Source organism: Bombus affinis, chromosome 2 (genome assembly GCF_024516045.1).
Source record: "Bombus affinis isolate iyBomAffi1 chromosome 2, iyBomAffi1.2, whole genome shotgun sequence".
Taxonomy (NCBI): Eukaryota; Metazoa; Arthropoda; class Insecta; order Hymenoptera; family Apidae; genus Bombus; species Bombus affinis.
Window position 1 is genome coordinate 18,573,398 of NC_066345.1, and position 22,153 is coordinate 18,595,550.

At 39.3% G+C, this 22,153-nt stretch overlaps 1 protein-coding gene across 6 annotated transcripts in view; it reads left to right on the forward strand.

The window, feature by feature from the left end:
* The first annotated feature begins 1,720 nt into the window (after positions 1–1,720).
* LOC126927398 (protein starmaker) overlaps positions 1,721–22,153 on the forward strand; it is a 63,251-nt gene continuing 42,818 nt past the window's right edge. For 2 of the 6 annotated variants that reach the window (XM_050743567.1, XM_050743579.1), the window contains exon 1: positions 1,721–2,151. The gene's annotated coding sequence lies outside the window, so the exon portion shown is untranslated. The other 4 variants (XM_050743566.1, XM_050743576.1, XM_050743568.1 and 1 more) reach the window with 3 other exon arrangements.

Here is a 22,153-nt window from a genome sequence, read left to right on the forward strand (position 1 = left end):
GTGAAAAAACGTTTTTTATTATATTTTAATTATACCTTAAAATAAAAATTCATCTATTATTGTTATATATATACACACACACACACACACACACAATTTTTTGCTATATTCGTACAAGATGAAAATTAATTAAATCACAGAACTGAATCATCGATACTGATATTAAATATCATTATTAAGATCGTTCGCTTTATTACATCTTGATATCTTTTGTTTAAATCTTCATTTGTATCTTTGGAAATCTGCATAAGTCGCGCGCTTAGAAGCAGTTAGAGCGGAGTAAATGACGAGATTCTTTTACGCAATGTGATTGGCCTCAATTGTAAAAGGAATTACATATTATGTAATTTTGCGGTGTACTCGGTGACGACGATTTGAATATTTCTTCTTCTCTCATGGATGTATACGATCACGCGAACCATTTTTCACGCTACTTTTTACATTAATCTCTCCGCTGCAATGAGAGGAATAACTTTAACGTAAAATACAGTTTTAAATATTTGTCACGTTTAAACGTATAAGATAATGATACAGATTGTTTTCTAATCGATTCAATTTGTTTGATAAACAATCATAAATATCAATTCTATAGCTATTAATTTCAGAATTCTTCCATTAATTAACGGATAAAATTAAAAGCCAGAAATAGAAGAGTATGTGAGATATACATGTATGTATGTACGTGTATGTATGTACGGTATATGTATTAATAAGCGTTTGAAGCTAATTTTTTAGTATACTTTTTATAATGTAGAACTATTAAAAATTTCCTTACTGTTGTATAGATGATCTAAAATGTAAAAATATTCTAAAAAAATAATCGGCTGTAGTTAGAGCGAAATAAAAATGATAAAAAGCGGATGAGCTATAGATGGAATATAGGCGAAAGATAATAGATATAGTTAACGTAAGAATAAATTTATTTTCCGTGTCAGTTGTTGAAATTAAAAAAATTGACTTTTAACAGGCATCAACCTGCTGCTCCTTTTTTCAATTGTATTTAGCATTTCCTTTGTTTCTTCTGTTCGTTAGATTTCCGATGAACAGTCTGAAAATAGTATAAGATACGTCTCAGTGCATTTGGAGTATACCTACGAGTATACCTACGGGTGTATTCGGTTCCTTAAGAGTAGATTTCTTTTTATCTTGTTGTTTCCCTTTAAATTTTCTCTTTAAATTTCTCTTTAAATAATACGATTCACACCGTTACGAGACTATAAAGAAAACGATATTTATTAAAAACCATAATAACAGAGAACAAATAGGAACAGAAAAGGGATAACTAATTTGCGTAAAACAAAAAAAGAAAAAAAGAAAAAAAGAAAAAAAGAAAAAAAAGAAAAAAAAAGAAAGCAAAGTAGCCGTGTAAACAATGAGGAACATAAAGTGAAGAGGCATTGAAACGTGGTAGCTGCTGGGTATTAGCGTGGAAGGTAAAAATCGAGTCACAGATATAGACGGTAATAAATAGAAAAAAAGATCCGAAAGGAAACAAGGATATTTCAATTACATTCACGTGCGTATAGAGAGGTTGCTACATAGGAAGAAAACTGTGTTGAGCCCTAACGCCTACCGGCCATCCTCCTGCCTCATCAGGACAGCGTCGAGTACGAGGCTTTCCCCCTCCTGTTGGTTTTGTCTTTCCCCCCTCTCCTTCGTCGGCATCCTACGTCCTTCCTCTCGCCTTTCGGACTCGCTCCTACCTCCTACCTAGCCCCTAGCACTCGTTCCCCGGATCAGTTCCCCTACCTACCGGTGTCCAGTTATGTTGTGGAGAACGTTGCTCGGGCAACAATTTGTTTGGACTTTTGTTTCGAGAGACATCCCGTAGAATCGTTCGTTCGATAAAGACGTTGCGGACTGTATCAGGTTATCGATCGTGCGTTCAGTGATCGTGAAAAAGTACATTCCGTCGGTTTTGTTCGGTTTTTAATAATCGTGCAGTCCATTTACATTCCAGACCCACGCGTGCTTCTCGATATACATTTGCGCAGGATCTGGTGTGCTTGGTGAACAGATTTGGGAGAAAGGTGAAAATATTTTTCAAAAAGGAACGTCGACGGCAGTTTCGATAGGATCTCTAGCTGGAATTTTCTACGATCGAATCAGGAATGCGGCGCGAATCGTTAGCGGAAAATGGACATTAAAGAGGTACATACGTAAGTATAGCGAATAGCGGATCAGAACCTATGTATGCATACAGCCATATTGAAAAGGATCGGTTTCCGAAGGTGATTTCGCGACAGTTAGGAAAGAAAGTTTCGGAGCGCGATTCGTTTTCTGCCGTTAGTGGCTTCTTTGCTTCCTTTACGGTCCGTGAGAGAGCGGACCCACCTTCTGACAGGTGGAATGCGGCAACCTAACATAGCCGTGGGGCCCGACAATCGCGATCGCAGCGACGCGAAGCGACTTGTTCAGGTATGTGCCTTTGCTTTGCCCGCGACTCTTGTCTTTTGCCTTTTCTTCGTTTTGCTTTACTTTGCTACTTTCCTTCCCATTCCTTTCCTTTCCTTTCCTTTATCGCGCTTCTTTCGATCCCCCCCCCCTCCGTCTTTTTCTTTTTCAAACGGAAACGCGATTCGCTGGGAAATATTAATTTTGGCAGATATATCGGTTCGTTTAAAAATGATGCGGTGAAGTTTAAGGAAAATTTAAAGGTAATATGTTTTCGTAGAATTATCATATTTTAGAATTGTACCACGTAAACAGAATATAGACCGTTTCTTCGGGTGATTTTCTGTCATTTAGCGAATAACCTTATGATCGTTAATTCGAAGAATTCGTTTCGAAGTTGCGAACCTGATGAGAATCTTTGGTCGTTAATGCGCGATAAAGGAAAGAAGCGCGTGAAGAAGTTAACTACTCTTATCCATGATACGGGAGTGAAAGTAAAAGATAGGATTATATTAGAAGTACTGGAAGTAATAAAAATAATAAAACGAAAGTAATAGCAAGTATATATTTAGCCGATGTTCGCTACTTGATTTGATTCTCTTTTCTAAAATTTTCTTATATCTCTATTAATTGTAAGAAAAAAACGCGGCTTCTGTCGCACGAAACACCCTATATACGCTAATATACAGGCAGCTAACGCGTTATTTATTTATCTAATATTCGACCATTCTCGAGGTGATTATTAGAAACATGGCCTTAATGACACAACATCTGACTTGGTCGCTTTATGAGTTCTCGCGGTCACTGTACACAGCAATTGCCGATGCGCTAATATCTAAACATGGCATAACAGGCACCTGTTTCATCCGCGGAATGTACACGCAAAAAGCGTGAATTACGTTATCCACCAAGATTATTGCACAGTACGTAAGAAAATTGAAAAATCGATTTTCCAAGTGTTGCACGCATCTCGAGGCTTTTAGAAACGACTGCTCTTTAAATATTACGTTAAACTTCTTTTCGTTTCGTGCAATCATTTTTATGTACTCCCAAAGGCTCGATGTTGTAGCTTTGACTTTCACTCGGTGCACTACTTTCACCCAACCTCAAATGCGTAAGAAAATTTCGAAACGAAAAATCCTACTGATATTCTTGACGATATTACGCTTCGTTTCATTAATTAGGGCTACAGTGATTTCGAAGTTAATATTGGCTGGGTTAGAAAGTCGATGGCGAAATTTGAAATTTTAAAGGCGATATAGTATTTTCATCGACTTATCATTTTATACACCGATATACACACACCGATCCTTTCCATGACTTTTTGCGGAATTCATACGGAATCTTATATAGTACGTTTCGCTATATCAGTGTGCTGTTCCAAGCAAATTATTAAACTTCAATCGTTACGTGACAATTCGTTTGAATAAATAAAAGCTCTCTGGAACGCGATTTATTCGTAGTTGTATGGTGGTTATTTCAGCGCAGCTTTGGTGCTTCGGTATCCGCATAAAACATAAAACTATCTCTCATGTTTAATCGTTACTCACTGTGCGTGGAGGTAGCAGGTACTGACACGTTAGACTACCGATAGTCTCAGTGGTGATAAGAGAGATCGATGCGCCCACAGACTATTACAAAGAAATTACAAAGAAATTCAATTGTTCAGAATCTGTTTAGAATTACTTGTTCTTTTGGTGGAAATCGTTGCAACAAACGACGCGTGTCGTCGTGCTAACTGGGGATGGGAATTTTCAAGGACGGAGATGGAAAGTTGTATCGGTACATTTTTCGTTACTCTCAGAGGATCAGAGAGCATCTTCGGAATCGATCGATCGGCGAATTTAGTATGGATCATATACTTGGAACGAACTAGACGTTATCTTGTAAGCAGTTTTGTTAGGTCGTTTATACGTACAACGTATAAACGATACGATAAATCCTTTATCGTAAACTCACCTTTACGATCGTTATACCTTTTTCGATCGTTTCCATTTATATTCTCCGGATGTCAGCGTGTATCTGAATACGTAAGCGGAGTATCCGAAGAAGGAATGTACGTACCATGCAAAAGGTAGCTTTTAACATATTTTGTCTGTTCATGTATGTTTATTAAACCGATTCGCACAATTTTACGGCATTCTTTTCTTTTATCGAAAGATTTTTCAACAAAAATGAAAAAACTTCGTTTCTTTTATCCCCACGTAAATTTCTGTTCAAAATTTGTTCAAACTACTTGCAGTTAACTGTTAGCAATTAACAGCTTTCGTTTGTACAAAAAAAGGTTGTACGTTGATAAGCGGCGGAAGAATAAAGAAAAAAATGTTTGAACGTGACTTAGATCAGCGCCGTCCAAAGTTGTCTGCCGCCAGAAAAACGCTGTTATCCACCATCGTTTATTTACATCTTTTGCTTCTTACATACGTATCGCGAATCATTTCTAACGTTTACTTGGTGAAACTGCGGAAAGGCTATCTCGTATCCGATTTCAATGACTTTGAAATATGCGATAGAAATTAATATTTTGAATAACTTTATATAACTATATAATATATATAAATAACCTGCACGGTCACGCTTAGTTTCCGAGTTGGTAAAAAAACTGTCCGTACCACGCGGTAAGCGAATTCTGTCTATAGTGCGTCGTGCGTCTATTACAGCGTACGCGCGAGTATTGGTTGCCAGTCGCCTTATCTTTCGTTATATAGAGGAGGTTCGGGCGAGCTTAAAGCCCCGTGCACAACTGTATATCCGAGACTAGAGATAGAAGGAGAAAAAGTAATGCGAGTAAGAAATGTCTATTACAACTCGATTAAATCGATTGGGCTTGGATCGGCGTGAAATTTTTCAATCCAGCCGCCGTGCGTCAAATAATAACGATACAATTACGAAAATGATCAACGAACGAATAATCGATATTATTTTGCGCGATAGACTAACTATTATCGATGAGAGATTTTAATGGGGTAAAAATGCGCAGAATATATAAAATATATATAGAAGAAATATATAAAACGTTGAAAATATCGAGTACGTGATTTAGATTTTTATTTATATTTCTATTTCTTTAGTTGCGTTGATAAAAATGTGAATTTGTATAAAGATGGTACGGTGTTAAAAAATATCAAAGGTTATGTACCGTGTTATTATCGTAAGAAAAGATTCTGTCTTATTCGATATTCGTAAAATGATTTGTAGTTTGCGTTGCAAAAAAAGATCTATAGAATGGCAACAACATCAAAGCTTATATAATACAGGTACGTAAGTATGTACATGTGTATGTTCGATGCTTTACGGTATTTTAATGCTGTTTTTTAATGCTCGTAATAAAATTTCCAGTAATAAATAGTACTGTGCACGAACGAAAAGTCATAAATATTTACTTATTAATTTTCAAGTCGTTAATTATAGACGCGATCCGCGTTAAAAAAGAGCTTTAGAATCTAAAACACGTTATCGATCACATCTTCTAACGACTCGAGGCGAGATTCCAACGTTTATCTAAATTATTCCATCGGGTTTATCATAGTATTCGTGGCGGAAGTTTATCCAAGTTACGTAATTCTAGAGAAGTCGCGGAATATAAAGGAATATGCATCTGTTTATCGGATATTTCAAATATTAATAAACTTTAATGACCATTGGGAAGGGTGCCGTCACCGTTGAAACGGAGGACGATCATTGTACCGATGACGAGTGTCGCTGTGTGACACTGCGATCTATTGTCAGAGGCAGATAATTCGAGAGAGATAAATGGCATTACCGTTGTCGAAATGTAATTATGTTATGTTAAAAGTAGCTTATAAAAGTATACCAACACTTGTCCAAATCATCTATGAATATACGATGTGTCCGTTTTATCCGAAAACACGCGAACACTATGGACGATGGAAAATAACGTTTGAAACAAATGGTCGTAGGATTCCGAGGAGAGCGCATCGTGCCGATATTTATTTTATCTCGCAACGACTTTGAAAATCCCTATGAAGCTCGGAAAAAAGATTTATACCTTTAATAGGTATTTATTTTGGGGACCATGATATCCTTTTATTCGGAATTCACGCATCGATACATACACGCGTGTCGAAATTCGCGCGTATTATCCTAAATTGAAAATAATAAGGTTACCCGGATTTCCTTCGAGCTCGATCTATCTTTTTTAAAGGTCGAATAGGAGGTATATCGATCGTTCAACAAACTGTTAGACTAACTGTTAAACAAGATTATCGATATTACGTTAATCTAATCCGTTGGACGTAAAAACGATTATTCCGAAGCACACGATAAATTTAAATCGTAGAGTAACTATTAACGCGAGCCTCGTTTCCCGATGGCTGTAAAGTCATATCGTTCGCTGCAATAACTTGCTTCAGCTATATGCGTTCTCTCTTCGAACCTTTATCTAACAAGTTACAAACACCTTGTTACCTTGACATAACGTTACTGCCACGCCTTTCACGATGAATATGTATGTATATGTATTTCCGTTTTTCATCTCCGTCTACATAGTCGCGAACTTTTATAAATTTCGCTCGATTAACTTTTATCGAACGTTTGTACTCGAATCTACAAACTGTCAGCGAATACAACGGATGGCACGAGCTCACGGATAAGTCATGATTCAGTCATCCCGCGACCTTCCAATTTGGTTAATCGTCCATGGGGTCAACTCGATTACACGATCGTCTGTCTGACAGTTTCTCTCCTTCGTCCGTCTTCACCTTTCTCCGTCGTTGTTCTTCTTGCTCTCATCCATATATTAAATTATTCAAATATTAGATATTCAAGCAATTTAACATTCTTACGACATATATATATATATATACACAATATAAATGCCAGGCGATATTTTTGGAAATTTAGCTTAACGTCTGGCTAATTTACCTTTCTGCAGAGAGATTCTGTCATTTGCTATCTTTCTTTTTCTTTTTTTTTTTTTTTTTTTTTTTTTTTTTATTTGGTAGACCGTTTACAATCGATCAATTCTCATTGAGAATTATAAGTAAATTATTTTGACGTGGTACTGTAACTTGGATTATAAGAGTTTATAGTATGTTTGATCGTGTCATTTGCTATTGATCTTTATAATCAGAGAAACAAAACAGGCGCGTTGTTTCCGTGCCTACCTGCAAAGAAACTAACGATGTGAAATCGTGCCCTCTCCGACTCTTCCACTCGACTCTTTGTATCCGATCGTGAAATCTAAACGTACTGTAAATAACGCCGATACAGGAGCCGATGAAACTTTTTTCATCGTTCCCTCGCGACGAGTGAACAAATTTGTTCTTCAGACTTTGAATTTCAAAGTTGGACTCGGTGTTGCGTGTTAGCTTTTTTACGCCAATTTGTAGCAAACCGAGGCTGTAGAATCACGCTGTGGTAACCAACCCTGGCATATAATTTCGACGCACTCTGTACAACACGACGATCCAAAATTGGTGGAATTTTCATTACGATGTTCAACATGGTTGTTTCGCAATTTAAGATTTTGTAATGGTTTGCCACGTTTCGCTTGGTTTTTTTGTAAATACGTGATATTACTTAATACGCATGAACGGAGCTGGTGTACTTTGTATACTTATAAATGAATCGAGTTTCATCGGTAGTTACACTTGTTCAAAAGGTTGAAAATTCTTTAAACCATTAAATCGCATAATCATCGATACGTAGGTATTCGGTTACGTTTCTCCTTCGACAACGCAATGGATTTTCGATGCAACCAACAGCTGTTAATTAATATCTGCACGGTTGCGCAATAACGAACGCACACGATCGCATTTCCATTTCTTCGACTTTGCTCGTCTTTCCTCGCAAAAGTATCGACGAATAGCTTTTCGAATAGTTTGCCTAATGCCAGAAAATGGACAAATCGGCATTTTGCAAACAAGTGGAAATCGATCCGTTTCTATTTTATTTAACATTCGACTCGCAGCCATTATCGTTTGTACGTGCGACGCTACGTGCCCTCGCCGTGATATTCTGCACGCGGCTCGTCCATTTCGCGATTTCGTGGTTTTGCAATAATACGTGTATTAAACGAGCGTGCAGACGAACGAGGCCCATGTTATCGACGAGCATTAGCGACGACCGTTTTGCCGCGATCGAATGTCGAGTATTCCAGTATTCCAGTATTCGACCGGTTGAGTCGAATTAGATACGAGCCAGAAACAAAATTTTAGTACGCGTTCTATCCTGCGATACTACTCTAATTGCCATCGAGGACAGGCATCTGTTTAAATTAACAAATCATCTTCGATAAGTAAACATTTCGAATTGACAGTTACACGTACTATATGGAGGGGATGATTCCAGCGTTGAGCTTAAAATAATTTTAAATTTCATAAAACAACTAGTTTTAACGGAAGAACCGAAAGAGAGATTAAAAATAACGTAGCAGGAACGCGCGATAAATAACTCTTTTGTAAAAAGTTTTGATAGAGCTTATTATTAAAGAAATATTTAGAACGCGGCCTTTTATTTTTCTATGAAGTTTCGAATCACTAAAACGGCGTGCTTCGCTGTTTCCCTGCGTTTCGTTTAAATAATATTTGGAATATTCAGGCCGAATGCCCATCCGCTATACAATGCAGATTGTTTGGCGGGGACGATGGCCTAGTTCTATAATTCTAATTCTTTAATAACGAATAATTCTTTGCAAATAATTTTCTGTTATTTAATTCTTTTCAAACTTGTAACATTAAGGATATGGAACGTAGAGTCGGATAGTAACGTTGAAAAACCGTAGGTCGCCAGCAGACGTTGAAAGAAAGAAAACAAAGAAAAAGGAAGACGGTCGATGAAAAAAAAAAGTGGAATAATCCCGGTCCGATAGAATTTCTATTTACGACTGTACGCCTAATTAAATGGAACGATCTTGCTGCGCAATAACGACATCCAATAGACGCCTTTGAAATCGAACCAAGTACAAATGGAAGAAACGCCGTGCACTTTCACCAAATTACGAACGACGCACGGCGAAAGTCGTTATTCTTTCATGCCATCGTACAAAATTCTGCCAGAGATGATGTAACGTCACGAGCTTTCTTTCGGAGAATCCATTTCTTCATTTGCATACTCCAATGCCAATGCAATTTCTTTTCTTTTACCAGACTCGCAGACGAATCCTTGATAGAAGGAATTATCGAAAGTTAGCTAGAAGGATTTTCGTTTTTATATGACACGATATGGAAACCATTGAACACGTGTACGCTATTTTTTAAACAATGGTATTTTTTCTTTTCTTTCTTCTAAAATTGATATTTTCAGTTTGCTTTCTGAGATCGGAACGACAATGGAATACTAATCGTTCAACTAATCGATATGATAGTTTATTTCTATTTCCAAAGTCATAATCGGTAAGGAAGATTTATTGGAAGCAACGAAATTAAAATGGCTAACTGAATTAAAATTAATCAGATTCAGACATCAGAGTCGATATCAGATTATATCCGTTTAAATAAGTTGGTGGGAAAATTGCTTGGAAATGTAACATGTAACGTTCTTTATCGATGCATAAACGAAACACGAATGTAGTTTATATATAAACGTAAGTGAAAATATTTGAGATTTAACTAATCGATTAATTCAATCGTTCGAATGCAACGATAAATACCTTAGTAGCTAGTGCGTGCTTCTCCCAATTTTCGTCTCGTTACGATACGCACAGATGTTTCTCAAAAGTTTACAAAACGTTTGAAAACGCGAGATTCAGCATGGCATCGCGCATAAACGATGGACTATTGACTGTATCGGAATTTATGGACTCGCAGGTTAGCGGTATTCAAAGGCGACAAGTATACATACACACACATATATATATATATATATATATGTGCATAGTATATACATAGATAATTTTTCGCAGTGTTGCGTTAGGTTGATTGGGCGTGCGCGCCACTCTATCGTAGAGGAGGTAGTAGGAGTAGGAGTAGGAGTAGGAGTAGGAGTAGGAGACGAGACAGCGGGAACGCGAGCCAGCAGCTGCGAGCGAGCGCATCTCATTCATTCGTCGCGAAAAAAATGCAGCTCGGTACCAGTTCCGCCTCTATTGTTCCTGACCGCAGAAACGCACACGAACGATCGTGCAATTTAGCCAGGTGTACCGTGTGTATACACGTACGTATATCCATACGTACATAGGTGCAAGGTGGTCGGCCGTCGACCAATCCCGTGGTGAGTAGTCAGGCGCCGTCTGTAGTCAGACGCTAACGTCGCCAGCCAGCGGCACACTCGCGACTCGTGTCAGTTCGTGTACGACCGTCGTGCGTGTATCGTCTCTGTCGCTCGATTTTTCCTCTCTTCCGTGATTTTTGATCGTTTCTTACCGTGGACGTGTTTCGAGGTGCTGTCAAATCGTGAGTTTTGTGATCGAACGTGACTGACGATCGTGAACAACCGTGGGAGGGCTGGCGGCCGGTGGGGAGAAAACAGCGATCGTATCAGGTAGGCGATTTCCTTCGTAATTGCGAGCAAAATGTTGCAGCGAACAAACTCCTCGTCCATTGCCAGTCCATTGCCTCGGCAAAATGTCTCTGGTAATGCTCAGAGTTCGTTAATACGCGAATCGACAGCGACTGGAATTTAAAACGCTCGTGTGTATTTTCGGAAAGTAAGCCTGACGTGCGTTTTCTTTTATACGTGTTTCTTATCGAAGTAGAATTTCTCGCAAATGTTTTTTTATTTGGTGAATTAATTTCAAGCGAAATCTGGATTCTATTAAAAATATCTATTAAATATATCAATCTTGGATATATAGGTAAGAGGAAGGAAATGTGTAATACCGTTTGAAAAACGTTGCTTACAGGAAATTGTCGTTTATAAGAAATAATTCAAATTAGAATGACCGTCGTTAAAGACCATGTTATCGATGCGATGCTATGTTTAAGAATGCAAGAAGACGACGACGAGGATTAGATCGATCGCGGTTTCTTAACGAACAAATGCATAAATTAATTCTCATAGATAAACGATATGAAAATAACGTAGATAAAAACGTGGACTCGAGTGTTGGATAACCATAAGCGTAACCGCGTATCTATTATCATCTATCCAATAATAATACCTATTGAAGATAAAATTGCCAACAGTAATATTATGATTTTTCTTTTTGAATCGTTGGTTGGTTGGTTGGTTGGTTGGTTGGTTGGTTCGTTCGTTCGTTCGTTCGTAATAAATGTAGAAAACGGGGCGAGATCGATCGAACTGTTCGGTGAGAAAGTAGCGCGTATACATGGTTTACGTTGATTCTTGTTCTTTCGTATTACGCCAAATATAAATTATCGTAAAATATGAAAACAGCAGAGCTAACGAATCGCAATAGTTATTAATTAATCGTAATAATAACAGGTAAGAAATAGGGTTAAATACGTAGAAAGAACTTTAATCGTAAATTCGTCGATTTAACGCTTATTCTTGTTTACGGCTACAGAGATATAAATTTATTTTCCAATAGTTGCGTCGATTATTAAATTATACAAACAGATCGTGGTGCAGCACTTTTACAAAGGTTTGATTCTTCTCGCTGTTATCGTGACGTTTTAATTTTAACAAAATCGTCATTCGACACGAGTTGTTCTTCTATCGAGTCGACGAACAACTTTTTTTCTCTTAGGAAGGAAAAGCCGTTCCGAAGTATTCCGTATTTTCGCCGTAATTTCCATCGAATTTTTCATTTACGCTGGCTTCATTAGAAAAGTCGTATCGCTTTTATGCCAAACAAATATTTTCTTCTCCTTATCGATATTTGACCGATCAGCATTATTACGTTGTCGGTTAAGCAGCACGAAGATTTTCTCGATCAGATAAGTTTGCCAAAGATTCGGAACGATAGATACGCGTTGATCAAACTGATAAACGATACGAAGAATGGGTAAGCTTAATATAACATAAGCTTAGCGTCGCATAAAACATTTTTTCTCAAATATTTGCTCTTCATCCGCATGTAAAATAGCTACTGCGTGATTTAAACTTTTCTTTCGAAGGAAAACCAGATCAAGCGTATTTCAAGCGTTTTGTCATTACCATCTAATGACAAAATCCGCAATAATCACTTAGTTGCCGACCCGATATTACCGGCGAAATTTTATACAACTGGATATACTTGTTTGTCTTAGGAATCGATAAATTTACAGAGAAACGCAATCTTTATTATCATCGTACTCGATATTAGAGGAAAAGCAAAAAGAAATAAAAGTTTCACAGGCGATCGAGAAAGATCAGCCCAATACCAACAACAAAATGATACTTTGGCGAATATTTTCATGTTTGAAAATAAAGATACGGAATATTTTGACACAACGTGATATTTTTGATACGACAACTATGCGCGTGTGTAATAACAGCGAGCAGGATTAACGGTATGCGGAACGTTATTCTTCTATACGTTTGTCTCTAGTAATTAGCCGCAGCCTTTTTCTGTATATTTTATTCGTCTGACGCAAATACATTTCCTAAATAAGAAATAATAAGCTAAATGAGCTGATGATGGATAATAATAGATAAATAAATAAGTGAAATATTGGAATATTAATGCGTGTCACTGTAAATATTAAGAGGATAAGAGTTTCTATGGAAGTAAGCGAGGCAACTTTCTATTTTACGGTATAATAAGTCGAAATTGAAGGAGTTACGTGTCGTAACAGTTATCGCGATCAAAAAAGGAAAAGCACGCGCGTTTACGAGTAAATAAATAAGCAGCGTGTTTCGAACGAAAAAGTTAGATCGTGGCTGTGATGGCTGTGGCGTCCTCCGATCAACGACGTTACGCGGATATTTGTCTTTAGGGAAGGAGAAATATCCGCGTTAGCAGGTGGGGTGTTGGATCGGTCTAATTTAGAGAGGGCCAGCGGTAGGGACGATCTTGCTCTATTTCGCAGCGTTACGACCGGTTCGTTCTCTGTTCGTCGTTGCTGCGAATGACTCGCGAAGCTGTCGGGGTATATGCATCTCGTACGAGATGCGAATTACAGAAGAGCAATTACAGAAGGAAGTAAGAATCGCGTGTGCAACGAGCATGCGTGGAATTAAGGATGAAAACGAGCTATGTCGGATGGTAATCGATAACCATTGGTGAGATGCACGATCTCTTGTAATCGTGTACGCAGCGAGGACATTCTTCGATCGAAATGGATAGGGACGGGGGCTGATCGTCGAATCGTTTCGATGCGCTGAATGCGTATAAAATGGAATCGAATGGTACTCGATAGCACGTCCTTGTTGCCGCGTAAACGCGTAATTTTCCAAGCAGCCAGATATCGAGGAGTTAGATGTCTCGTTTTAGGATAACGAGAACCAAAGTGTTTTCTAACGCGCGATGTATTTGTTGCGTGTGCCCCGTGTACCAGCGCAGTGTTGTTAAGCTCCGTTATATGCCTGCAGCTGTACATTCGTAAATGAAGAGCACGACGATAGACGCGCCCGTTGGTCAATAACGAGCCCTAAACGCGACGATAGATCGTCTAATCGTAACGGTGAGATGGTCGCATAATTTGTTAACGCTGTGCAGCCAATAGAATCGGTACGCAATGACCACTGGAAAGATATTCCGGGGATAATTTCGCACATACCTATCGCGCTTCGTGCAGATGATTCCTGCTTTACGTCATTGGCCGTGATGTAATTAACCGCGCTAGTTAACGAGCGGCGATCATCGAGCTGCAGCGTGCACGGTACACACGGTACACACGGTACACACGGTACACACGGTACACAGGGATGCGGTGCTGATCGAAATTCACGCGGAATGACGCGGTATTCTGCTTTTCTCGCACAAATCGAATAATAGCGACGGCAACGATAATAAAATAGCAAACAAAATTCTCTCCATTCTATTCAATTCTTCGCCAATTCTTAATCCATTTAACGCCACTGCGATACGATTAGGTGCGTTCTTTTCTAAATTTCGAAATTCCTTCCTTTACAGTAATATATCTTTTCGAAATTACCTTTTCATCGTGTTTAAATTAACAAAAATGTCAATATATTTCGTTTATAAAGTTGGCAGAATAACTAATAAACCTGATTTTATTCTCGTTTTATTCTGTATTATGATTATTCGTGAACAAGATGGTACCTTTTGCATCCAATGTACCATTTAAATAAATATGGTATGTACCACGACGTGGTTTCTATATCTAAAGTTTCTCGAAGCTTGCGTACATGACGCTCGCTTATATTCTCTTATTACCGTCTCTAATAATAGAAACAACGTTAATCTGCAAATAATTACTTTTAAGTAATACGAGTACGTACAAAGACCGAACGCGATACAAAACAAAGAAGAATTTTAATTCATCGAATGATAAATACAAACGAACCATATTAACCGAAAACAATAGAATATACGCAACATCTTTAATGCATTTGTTTCGCTTGAATACAAATGCGAATATTATCAGCTGGAGCAACGCATGCGAATGGATTACCAAGCCCCAACCACGCAACGTAACCTAACAAAGATCGAATCGATACATAATATGAATATAGGAATCTCTATAAACGCGAAATCCGTTGGTGCGTCGAAGGATAGGAAATGTGTATAAAATCGCACGATATAATACGTTGTACGTGATACGCGCGTGATATTTGCATACGAGTAAAAAACGACACCTCGTTTCGTTCGCACAAATATAAAGATGCTTACACGTATGTACATATTATACGTAAGTGTATGTAGAGGCTGCTGATCGTTAGGATTGCTCGATCCAATGATTATCTTTGCCACGACGAAATTCTCGCTCTATGTACACGTACATATCGGTATCGGTCGGTATCGAGCGTGAAACTCGTGTCTATTTCTAATTAGTTCGTGTACTCGTAAACTAAATAAAATTGGAGTAGAAACGCGCAGAACAAAATCTGGCTAGAAACTCTTCTGCGAATTTGTAAAAGGGAATGGGCCGATACCGATCCGCGATTCGCGGAATCCCAAGGACAGAAACATTCTCGGATAGTCGGTCTCGTGGATGAATCGCCGCTGACGTTCGTACATCTCCGATAGAATCCGTGGAATTCGACGTATCGAGGCATCGGCGATAATTTTCGCCGAGACACAAAGCGCCAAAGGGTTCTGCCGTTTCGTTTTCGTCGTAGCCTGAATCGTATACTGTATCGTCATAGCGTATCGTCGTACCGTATTGTCGTACCGTTTCGGCATTATAACGTAGCTCTAGCGGACCTGGTGTTCGGGTGGAATTTCCGACGCTGCTATATTATAGCGCCGCGAAGAAATTGCTGGCGCTTTTCCGTGGCATACTTACCGAGAATATAAAAAGAAAAAAAAAAAGAAAAAAAAAAGAAAAATAGCCAGTAGGTCGGCAGGGATTCGACCTTCCGGCCGCTGCAACAAGCTCGACAGGTTGAAACGGAGAACCGTTAGGCTGGCGAGACGAAGCAAAATGCAGAGGAAACCGCGAAAAAGCTACGCGTCGAAGCTGACTCGTGGCCGTGCGATGCTCGTAAAGTCAAGTTTACGGTAGACTGACAACGAGACAAGGACTTTGCGCAACAGTTATGCTCGCTATTTCTCGCGTGCCGCGAAATACTAGAGAAAAATATCGTCGGCTCGATCAACTTCCACCGATTCCATCGTTTCACCGCTTTCTATACAAAGTTTCTTATCTCGAAGAAAGGTATATGATCACAAGCAACGTTTCCTTCTCCCATCTTACGTACATTTCCAAACATTTTCTTATTATTTCTTTATTCGATTCCTTTTTCGAGAAAAAATGTTTTCTCGTAAAACGATGGGTTTGGTTTAAAACTTTCTTTCGCAGAGTCTTCCGGTTTTTATATAAGAATTTCATATTTTTATATAGTGCGTACGTTTTAATAGGGATGATTCGTTATTTAAGTATAAGAAAGAAACTGTGAAATCCCAGATAGCGCGTATAATCTACCGTTCGTGTTAACGAAGCGTAATTTATACCGAGTTAATGACACAGCTGAGCACGAAACGCAAGTTTTCCATACGTACAGTCTCTGCGAGAAGGTGGAAGATTTTGTTGACACAAAGTTGCAATCGCCACGGTTTTGCTAATTTTTCAAGCTTAACGCTTAATCGCGTAAATCGAGTAAAACATGGTAAATCGCGTGCATTAGTTGCTAATAGAAGCAATTAGAAATTTTCTATTTAAAATTGACCGCCTGTAGAGCGCCGCGAAGCATCTGTGCGAGACAATTACGCGGCTAGCAATTAAAATTCTTCCGTATATGAAGAATTGGTGGATAATATAGCGGAGATAGTTCTGCGAACATGTGTGGTCGCGTGACTACTATCCCAGTTGAACGCATACGATTCGAATCTTCTAATACGACGATTAACTTTTACGAGAAAAAGTGTAATTAAAATTTACATCACCTAGGATTAAACGACTATGGTAGAGCGATTAACCAAATCGTTTTAGCAGAATGAGTATGATAATTTATTTTCCCCGAAGGAAAAATCCTCCTTGTGCACGCTAAGCCGCGTTCCGGGTTTTCAACTTTCCGCAGTGACACGAAAGAACGTGGGGACGGAAGAAGGTCTCTCGATTCTCTCGCTGGATCACACGAGTCATTAAGCTCGGTCATTACGACCGGCGAGAAAACCTCGTACTCTTGTAACGATAGATTCAATTATCGAACGTTTAATCCCACGACTTTTTCGCCTCTTTGTCTCCCCCCCCCCCCTCCCAATCTTGCGACGGTTCTCCCTACTAGGCGCAACGAAATGAATTTGGTTTCGTCGCCGACATCATCGTCCAGACCCATTAGCGATTAATCGCTTCTTTCCTCAGCCGCGCCAAATTAATAAGACGATCTCGGTAATTGCTGCGAGCTACGCGAATCTACGTTCCACGGGATTACGAACGCCAGGTAGCTGGCGTAGGTTCAATGGCTTTCTCTTTTATCGAGGTTTTTCACGCCAAGCTCACGGTCTCTCGATTCTCCTGTTCGTTGTCTGATCCGAACCGAGAGAAGAAAGCGTCGATTATCTTTTCCGCGCGATATAACCGGCGTAACGATATTAGTTTGGATCGACCAACTCTTTCACATCTATAGACGAGATAGAGACGAGCCTGGTTTTTCATCAAAGCCTGAAACGTCCGCTTCATCGATTTGTAAGAATAATACCTGATCCGCCCGTTTAAACAGCTTAACCAAGATCGGACACTATCGAAAGAAAATATTCGGAAAATAATATCGGTTATCAGCGTAGAATCTTAATTTCTTCTAATTCTACGAAATAATGAAATTCATTTCGTCGTGCCTCGCTGTCAAATAACAAATTGCCATCGTAAATATCGCGTATCGTCGTAAAATGGCGCGTACTAGCGCAGAAAAATGACATTTCCGATTGTAGTACAGCACGATTCTTGCTCGTTATCATCGTTCTACTCGCCGGTTATATTACGCCACGCACACGTGTATCGAGCACACGTGGAACCACGTAGAACCACGCAGAAAGTATCGGGCCAATCGTTACGCCTAATGAATATTTTAACGTTAAACCGGTACAGCGTGACTTTGTCGACAACCGAGCTCTGACGTATCCAACTGTTGCTTATTAATCCGGCGTGCCACTTGCTCGATACTAGTCTGGTAGCAGAAAAAATTTTATCGCAAGATCGATAGAACAATTTTTATTTAAACGCGTAGCTTTCCTACAGCTGTGCTTCGATTATCAACTTGTCCAAATTAATATTTTCGACGCGCCACGTTTTAACCAAGCGAAGGAAACGAGAAAAATCAGCGATTTTAGATCGATAAACGAAATATATAAATATAATGCGCGATGTTAACATCGGACGCGGAGATATCGATACTCGTTACGTTCTAATTTCAATATTTCGACGTCACGAGACCGTACTCCGCTCCTTTATCGTGGCTTTGACCCATTCGTAACGTCCACTCGTAATGCGAGTCTCAAATACAGGAGCCCAGGAACCTTGGCAAATGGAATAACGTAAAAGAACCGGTATATTTTTAAACTATCATTTTACTTCGTATTGCACGCTCGTATCCGTATCTCGAATTCCGACTAAATTATCCGAGTAGAAAAAGTAGTAAATGCTACGTGAAAATTTTAATCGAAAGAACGTTGTGCCTTTCTCCATACCTTTAAAATAATATAGCTTTTAAATATATTTCACGTTCTGAGTTTTTTTATTACAGAATTTGACGAGTTTTTAGACGAGTCTTTTTTTTTTTTTTTTTTTTTTTTTTAATGTATTCATACATGTTCACATATAACCACGAGTTGTACAAATTATACCGTCACATCGTTTCCTTTCTAATGTTTTTATACGAGATTTTATCGACTTCCATGTACGATCTTTTTTACGAAACAAGAAACTATACTACAAATCGCTATTAGGTCGTCCGATAAGCTCGTTTCGCTTATTTCCCTGTTATATTTAAATTTCCAATATCCATACGATTCCCATTATCTTGAAATGTTCGAGGACTTGTAGGATCAATCGACTCTGTTTCATCCATCGGATTTCCGTTGTTCCACCGGATACGAATCGATCTTGAAGATTTCCTTTTCAAAGCGATCGAATCCTTTCGTGCCAAGTACAAGGCGATAGACGCCTCCTATACGTACACGCTTATATATATATACACACAGATACACATGTACACGTACACGTATATACATGATATGCTCTTTGCAAAGAGACGAATCACAATTTCCTAGAATAGTTATCGATCTCACAATTCGCTAATTCACGGTTCGAATCGTATCTCAATAACGAGAGTAGACGATTGTTCGTTAAATTGATAAAAATTACGCGTCTTTGATCAAAAAACACGTTTAATCGGTTGTATTTTTCATACACGGTTTTTCAGTATCATGAAAAATATCGCAGACTACGTGTATAACGTACATCGTACACGCATACTCCGATCAATCTCCGTTTATGTATTCGATGTAGCTCGTAAGGCGGACTTGAGAAACGGCGTGTTTCCGTCCACTGATCAGGTGCCGAGCGTTTACAGCGTAATTACCATAGGATACACGTTACCCTTTCAGGACAGGAAACGTTATCGTACCGCGATTTCATCGTAGGCGTAGCTCGTTTTTCGGACGGAGTAGATTCGGACGAGATGTGCGGTGTCGGAAAAAAAGAAAAAAAAAAAAAAAAAGAAAAAGGAAGGATAAATAGGAAGAAAAGAGATTACCGTTCGACTGGTTCGCCGCGATACTACCTTTTTCTTCTATCGCGTGCAAACCTTTCGATCTTTCTTCACTCATACACACGCATGTTCCACTTTTCACGGTACGCGTACGTAACGACTGTGCGCAAGTTCAAGTTCTACCAGTTTTCTCGAAAAAACGAGTAGCAAAGTCACGGAACTCTTAAAGTCTTTTTCCTGTGGCGGAGAGGCGAGAAAAAATCGGATATATCGTAGGGTGAAAATCACTGGACTCGGTGAATCGTCGGATGCCGCGAGACATAATTTGCGTTGCCGCGGCGACCACCGTCCTTTGATCTAATAGTCGCGCGAATTTTTTTCCATCAACGATTGGGAAAACGATCGTGTCTGGTAGCTGGTACACGCACGGTGCGCTCGGTGCATTATGCATTAACGACCGACCCACCAACGGATACAGGCGGTAGCATCACGGCACGTTGTATTACGTATTTTTCTCGATTACACGATGAAGCTGTTTGCCATCGACCTCGTACGCGTTAATTTATTTCACTAGGGGCTCTCGTCGCTGATAACAATTTCCCTCTACCGTTGCTACCGTGCTGCGTCTCCAAATTGTGTAAATTGAAATTGCTAAGCGTTGCGAGTTTTTCCTCGTACGTACTTGCGCGCCTTTTCACTTCAAGCGACCGCATTGTCTCAAAGGCAATCTCGATTCGCTTCGACGCCATATTTTTCACGTCTTCTTGAAATCGGTATTAAGAAGATCGCGGTGAAACTCGCGATAGCTAATTTGTAACGGAGTGCAGTAAGGCTACTCGTTTCGGAACGAGTGATTTTACTTTGGAATATATAATTTCGTAACAACGATCACAGGTAAAGAGATCTCTTTATACCCCAAATTGGATAGCTATTTGACGTTGTTGAAATCGTGACAGCTTCGCGATAGGTAGTATCAGTGGAATCAGTAGGAACGAGAGGAAACGTTATCAAATTATATTATATTATATTATAACGGAAGACGTTATAACAGAATCGTATTTCTATATTTAGTTTATTTAGATATATATAGTTTGCATCATACGTACGTGTATCATAGTACGTGTAGACGAACGAGAGAAAAGTTAAATTGCCGTTTAAAAAATTGACGGTACGTCGAATTATTAAAAAATTACGAGTACTCGGGCCAGAGGAAGAGAGAAGGAGAGATAGAAAGAAAGCGAATCTTCAACCGTATGCGCGTCTTTGAATTTTCATTACAAATTTTCGCGGACAAAATGCTTAAATCGTAAGATCGTTAAGAAAGATAAAAACGTCGTATCGATAGCATATTATTCAACGAATATTTGACTATACATGCCCTATTGAAATACCGAGATCGTTCCAACTCCACTTGTCCGATTTCGTTGAATTTGTAGTATGTGACCTTTTCCCGAGTCTCTTTTCTTCCAGTAGATGTGACTGACGGTCGGCCTTATTATACGGACTTTCCGATAAAATAATATTGTATTATAGTATCGGGGACAAAAGGCCTAGAAGATATCGGGAAAATCAGCTTTCTCGTTAGGACCATCCATAAATCAATAACATTTACAGGGGTAATAAACTAAAAGTTTAAGTTTATGGTGGATCCTTGAGGTTATTAAGGTTACGCGGTAAGAACTTGCACACATCTGGTCTCAGAGATGGATTGACGTCACAGCGTTATCGGGCCCATCGATATGTCGTCGATCCTTCGATCGAATAGTTTCGTAGAAAAGGCCTACGTGACCTAGGCCACGAGGGATTGCGGAACACGTCCGTGGGGGTCCTAAGAAAAGACAAAGGGATGCTAGAACGGGCAGTGTGAGTGGAGAAGCCAGAAGGTGTGAATCGAGAAGAGTGCTAGTTGCGTTGTCGTGAGAGCGTGGTCCGCGTGAGAGAGAGAGAGAGAGAGAGACAGAGTTGTCTAAATCGTGATTGTCTATTACCGTGATTAGTTCAGGTTAAACAACCATCGTTCTTCCGTTTAATCAACATCTGTACAATCCATTTAAATAAATCATCGTCGATAATGAATAAAAAGAAATATTTTATTTCCGATATTACGATATATTTGCGAGAAACTGTCGCTACTACCTCATAGTCAACTTATTAAAAAATCATCGAAATGGATGAGATATTAAGTTACATCGTTGACGAATAAAAGAAATTACCGCAGGTAGAATGTTAAGAAACGAGGAAACGATAAGAAATATGTGGCGGTAATCGGTCGCCAAGTTGTTCGCCCGATGAGAGACAGGCTACAAATGTTCGTGATCGTGATCGTCGGCTCCGACGAAAGATAAGTGACCGGTACACGTACGGAAGTAGCTTGAAAGGACAAACTGCAGGGTGTATCTACCACGTGTATCGTAAGTCCTCCACGTATTTTTTTTTGCCTGGGATGGCGGGTCGTGTATCACCGGATCATGATTCAGCGATGACTAACAGGCAGTAAGCCGCGGATCGTTATGCGAAGATGTTGTTGCTGCTGCTGGCCAGTGTTGTTGCGTATCCCGTATAGTTAGTTGGGTCGTTAGGCCAGCCGATTAGACGTTAGTTAGTCCCGTCTTTAAAGATGTACGCGCACGTACACGTGAAC